Consider the following 6402-nt stretch of genomic DNA (forward strand, 5'->3'; position numbering starts at 1 on the left):
ATTCCTGCCACAGGGGATGAGACAGCAATCTGAAGTCACTGAAACAGGCTCAGGGGCTGAATCAGAATGTCCATTTTTTTTTCTTTCATTCATCTAGGCCACCACGGGTCAGCAAATGTTCAGACAACTGTTGCCTCCTCCTTTTTACAGGGAGAGTCCCAATTTTGTTGGGAACTGTATCCCTACTCCCACACGGTTTAGATGTGTACCCCAATAATGTAACCTAGTACTGGGGGGAGTCCTAATCACTATGCTACTACTATGCTTTAAATATCTGTGTCCTTATGAAAATCTGTGTTGAAACCTCAGCGTAATTGTGTGAGGAAGTGGGGCCTTCGAGAGTACATAAAGCCATGGGGGCTCAGCCTCACTGGCAGGAAAGGGCTGGAGGCAATTAGATCCATTGTGCCTTTGCTTATTTATTTGTTGTTAGGGGGATTAAACTTAGGGCTCCACGCATGTGAGGTAGTCACATGCTGTGTTACTGAGCTGTACCCCTAGCTGCTTTATTCCTCTTGATATGTTACCCTGCATCAGGTAAGGATGCAGTACCCGTGGGGATGTAGTGCTTGCCCTTTGTGTCATTTGGCACATGGCCATTCGGTACTATCTTGGAAGCAGAAAGGGTAGTCCGCACCAAGCACTGAATCTGCCAGGGCCTCGATTTTTGACTCCTTAGCCTCTAGAATAATGAGAAAATAAATCTGTTCCAGATCGTGGAGCCTCCCAAAAACCAACAAGGAGACCAAGTCCCGTATGTAAAAGCAAAGAGCCTTTATTCTTATTCAAGTTTGAACTCGGACTCTCCATGTATCCAATGCATTGGCATGATCAGAGAGCCCCGAACCAATGGGGTTTTTATAATAGCAGAGGTTGGGGTGGGGGTTTCTAAGGTTCAGGACCCCTGACTGGCTGACATTTATCTAGGGGAGTCTTGGTGAAAGGGGATGGGTGTTCTGGGCTAAGGGACAGTTAGTGATCCTATCTACAATAGTTGAAACATTAGAAATTTCCTTTGGATGGTTTCTTTCTCGGTGATGCCTGGGTGGTCTCAGTTTGTGGTCTTTCCTGGAACTAGGTATTGCCTTAGGATAAACTGAGACTCAGGCCTACTTTCCGGTTGGTCTCTAGAGAGCCTGTCTTGGCAGGTGTGTGCCAAGCTGCCTTGGGCCCTATACTATGTTCTATATAAAATCCCAACCTTAAGTGTTTGGTTCTAGCAGCAGGGACAAACTAAGATGATAGGTGATTTGAACAAGGCATGTCCCTTACAGGCTCATGTATTTGAACACTTGGTTGGTGGCACTGTTTGGAGAAGTTATGGAACTTGGCTTTTAGCATCCTCCCCTGTCCCCCACTTCATTTCATAAGGTGTCTCAACCTTCCCAATTATAATTAATTTTATTTTTTATTTTATGTGTATGGAACAAGGATCAGAAACCCTTTCCGTTACAATGGTGCTGAAGGTAATTGCCCTGTTTGTTCTTTTTATCATGTTAAAGTAGTCTTTTGCCTTCTTCCCCTGTTTTTTGGATTGGGACATATAAGCATATGGAAAATAAACGTGGATGAATTCAGTATTCATTGGATTGCCCTCCCAGTTCTATTCTGTGTCTCTGTTCTTTTTCTTTCGTATCTCTGTTTCTTCTAAGAGTTCTAATCCTTACGCTGCTACCCTGGAACATGTGAACCCCATCAAGGATGAACCCCAACAGATGGCACCCTCAATGTGGGGTCCTGACAAGCCTGCAAGTATGTCTGTGCACCATATATGTGCCTGGTGCCCTTGGAGGCCAGAAGAGAGTGTCAGATTCCCCTGGAACTTGAGTTACAAGAGATTGTGAGCCACCATGTAGGCACTGGGAATCAAACACAGATCCTCTGCAAGAGCAGCCAGTGCTCTTAACTGCTGAGTCATCCTCCAGTCCCAGTTAGAATAAATTTTATTCTGTCAGAATCGTCTCTGTTGCTTGCAAATCAAGAACTTCATCACTAACACAGAGGACAGCCGAGCTGGAGGGAAACATTTGCTTAAGGGCAAATAGCACAGCCATGCATTGCCATAAAAACCACAGCGCTCGCTCTCTCTCTCTCTCTCTCTCTCTCTCTCTCTCTCTCTCTCTCTCTCTCTCTGGAATACTAATAATACTACAATGTAACCCAATCCTGACTTTATCTACCCAGAGTTACCATCAACTTCCACCAGCTGAAGGGCTCAATCCCCACAGGACTGACCCTATTTCAAATGAAAAATTCAAGTCCAGGTCTCCTGTATTCTGACTGATCAGCTATGCAAACTGGGTGCTCCTATGGCCCTCTCCTTGGGGTTAATAAGTTGCTATAAAGCTGGACCTAGTGGCACACACACACACACACATACACAATGTGCACACGCATGAACGCATGCACACCACAGACACACACACACACACACAAAAGTTGCTAGAACAACTTATAAAACTCAAAAAGGCATTTTCCTTTTGTTTGCTGGTTTATTAAAAAGATACAAATCAGGAACAGGAGATGAGAGAGATGCACAGGGCAAGGAGAGGCTGCTGTCTGAAGCTTCCATGTCCTCTCCAGGGGCGCACATCACCTCCCAGCACCTGGCAAACCTGCAGGCTCATTAAGTCTCATTATTAAAACAAAACAAAACAAATAAAACCTTCCCTGTTCTCCTCTCCTATCTAATTATATATCCAGACTGGGCCTAGAATCTCAATCCTGCTCCCCCAGCCTCAAGAGTTGTTTTCTGGTTTGGTTTTGTTTTCTTAAATGGGGCTTAATCTTCCATTTCCTCTCCTTCCCAGGGGTCAGGGAGCTGGGAAATTCTGAGGGAGCAGGGAAATTCTGGCCCCCATCCCTTGGCTTTTCTGTTGACTGATTCCTTTCTGGGGCTGTCAAGGGCTTCCAACCCTAACTCAAGCACAATCAGAAAGGGTCAATCCAAATAACAAGAGGCGGTCTTTAGGAAACAGCTCAGTGTCAGGAACCAGGAACAAGGACCAAATACTGTTCCAGTTATATGTGCTTTACTTGGTGTCCCCACCCTGCTTTTGCCTTGGGAACCGTCTTGTTCAGTCCCTTGCTGGCTGATTTTCCATTGGTTCTGGGCAAAGGGGAACACGACAATGCCCCTCTCATGGAATCTTCGTCATGTGGCCATCAGATGATGATAAGACTGGCTAGCTTTCCCAACTGCACGACTACCCTCTTCCTCGTGTGTTCTCCACGCCTTACTTAACCTGTTGTGAATCGCCCTTTGTAGTACCTAAAATGACTCGATGAATCCGAGGTTCTGGGCAGTTTCTTGGAAGTGGTAATCCCTTGCAGTCAAGGTTCTGAGTCCGTGAATTCAACTATGTGTAGACTGGATACTAGAGAAAGAAATCATGCTTGTGCTGAGCAGGAACACTTTCTGTCATTACTTCTATAATAACTGTCCACACAGCACTCACATTGTTATAGAGTATTATAAGTAATATGCTTGAAAGGCTACAAGGGAACGTGTGCAAATTCTACACAAAAATCATTTAAGGGACTGGAGCAGGTAAGAGTTTCAGGCTTCACACGATGTCCTGAAGCCAATCTCCTGTGGATACTTGAGGACAGCTTATTTTATCAGAGTATTACTTCCTTACCTTCTTAGCTGTTCAGACTGGGAGTTGGGCTCATAGAGATAAAAATATCTTGACATAGACCCAGGCACAGCTCAGGCTGCAGGCAGGTCATTCGGCTTCCGTAGAGTGCCACACTCCAGAACTGCCACTTCAAGCTGATGACTGGAAGCCACGTGGTTAGGAAAGACTGTGCATGGAGAAAACCTGGACATCTTTTTGGTTTGAGACGAAGTATTAATCTTGGATTTCTCTACAAGAAGTGATGGACGGTGGTTGATTCAGGTGTTGGACCAGTCTCTCCTGCAGTGGTCCCTAAACCTGTTGCCATGGCTCCCCTTGAATAAAGCCTTCCTTAGCGATGGTTTAATGGCTGTCACTGATTTTCTTTCTTTCTTTCTTTCTTTCTTTCTTTCTTTCTTTCTTTCTTTCTTTCTTTTCTTTTTCTTTTCTTTCTTTCTTTCTTTTTCTTTTTCTTTCTTTCTTTTTTTTTTGACAGGGGTTCTCTGTGTAGATTTTTGTAGCCTGTCTTGGGATTTGCTCTGTAGACCAGGCTGGTCTTGAAATCACAGAGATCCACCTGCCTCTGCCTCCCGAGTGCTGGGATTAAAGGCGTGTGCGCACCACTGCCCGACTATTATTTTCTTTAAGAGAATATTTTCTTTAATGACATCCAAGAGATCAGGGAAAGCCTTGGCGTCCAAGAGAATCTCAGACTTGAGAGCCGGTGATGGCTCATGAGAGGCAAGGACAGAATCGGCCCGGGTCTGCCATGGAGAGATCCTGTCTCAGTCTGTTGAGTCTACAGTGAAGCCGGCATGCAAGTAAATGCTTGTGGGAAGAGCGAGTCAATAGATGGTCGTATCCTGTGATCCTAGCACTGGGGAACTGGAGACGCAGAGTGGAGGCAAGAGGGCACTGAGTTCAAGACAGTCTAGGATACACAGCAAGGCCCCATCTCAAAACACAAACAAGCTGGATGTGGTGGTGCACACTTGGGGGTGAGGACTGAAGCAGCTGGAGGGTCAGGGGTTCAAGGTCTTCTCCTGATACATAAAGTTTAAGGTCAGCCTGGACTACATGATATTCTGCCTCGAACAACTCATCTTGATCAGAGGCTACAAGGGTAACTGGGCCTATTGTCCATCAGTTCCTTCATTTGCTGACTCAGTAGAACATGGGGTGGGAGTGGGTGTGTGTGTGTGTAGCCATCAGGGGAGCTGTACCATACTGCTAGGCCCCTCCACATATCAAACTCAATGTATATTTACATTCCAGCCACACAAACGAGGCTCACATACATTGGCAAACAGGACCTGCAAGTTAAATCCACAACATGGCAGTCACGATTAAACCTTTAACAGTTTCTGCCTCATTAAAAGAACAGTTTCATTCTGTCAAGGCCAAGTGTTGGTGATGTGAACTGGAGCTACCAGAAGAAAGGAGGGGACTGGCTGAAATTGCTGCTGCTCTACGGACCACGAAAACATCAGTCGGTACAGCAACACAAGAGAGAAGTCTGGGTGTTGCAAATAGCTCTAGACCAGCCAGTACAACAGTCTTTGGTTTGCCTGGGAGAAATGATTGTTCCTACGTTAAAAAAAAATCTCCAGAAATGAGCGCTGTTTGCAGCGTAGGAAAGCTAGGAACAACTTGGATGTTAATCATCCAGCAAACAGAAGAAAGAAATCTTGGTGTTTGCTAAAATAACCCCCTGCTGCACTAGAGGGAGAGTGGGCGAGATGAGCATGCTCACATATGCAAGAATAAATGTCATTTTCAGGGACCTTAAAGTCGGAAGCCAGGCATGGTGGCATGCATTGTAAACCCGAGCAGTGGAGAGGTGGAGGCAAGAGTTCAAGGTCAGCCTAGATTATAGAGACCTTGATTCACAAAAACAAAGAAAACTGGGGAAGAGGAGGTTAGGGAAGAGGAGGTTGGGGAAGAGGAGGTTGTGGGAGGAGGGAAACAGCTATGACATCTGTAGCTTGTGAACACTCTTACATTGTTGTAAGAACACACACACACACACACACACACACACACACACACACACACACACACGAAGTAGAGGGGCAGGCAGAAACAGGTGCCATATTCCCTTCAGCCAATCACTGCTATAAGGTTCTCCCTCAGATGGTTTTTGGGCACTGGGAACCCAGCCCACAGCGTTATGGGGTCTAATGTGTGCAAGCCCTCTTTCTTCAACCTCTCTCCAGGTAGAGTGCCAGGTTTGGCCTCAGCAGACATTGACCTACAACTAACGGGAGTGGAGGGGGAGTGGGGAGGGGTGAGGGGGTGGGGATGTTGGAGTCACAGCTGTCTTTTTAGCAGCCTGGAGCTCACTTCTGCTCTTTGGTTTCTAATCCTCAACGATCCACACGTGGGTAGCTCTGCCTTTGGTGTAGAGAAAACTTTGAGGTTAAGCACATGCCCACACCAGCTACCGCTGGTCAGAAAATCCTTACTGGGGTCTTACCCAAACACTAAGTCCAGCTCGGAAACCCAACAGGCTTTGTTTAAAGCCGAGGCCGAACCCAGTTAGGAACAGGGGTGTCCAAAGAACACTTACACACACACCCCGACACGTTCTCAGCCCTCGGCTTCCAGGATTGGACCGGTTTATTTTTACCCAGGGAGAAGGCTGAGAGTGGAGGCGAGACGCCGGTGAAAACCAACTGCTCCTGGCCCCTCCTCCACGCGGGGGGCGGGGTCACACTCTGTCCCAGCTGTAGAAAACCAGAACTCCCTATGCTGAGACTGTCTGGTCGGACACATTTACATC

This window comes from Myodes glareolus, chromosome 18 (genome assembly GCF_982192425.1).
Source record: "Myodes glareolus chromosome 18, mMyoGla1.1, whole genome shotgun sequence".
Taxonomy (NCBI): domain Eukaryota; kingdom Metazoa; phylum Chordata; class Mammalia; order Rodentia; family Cricetidae; genus Myodes; species Myodes glareolus.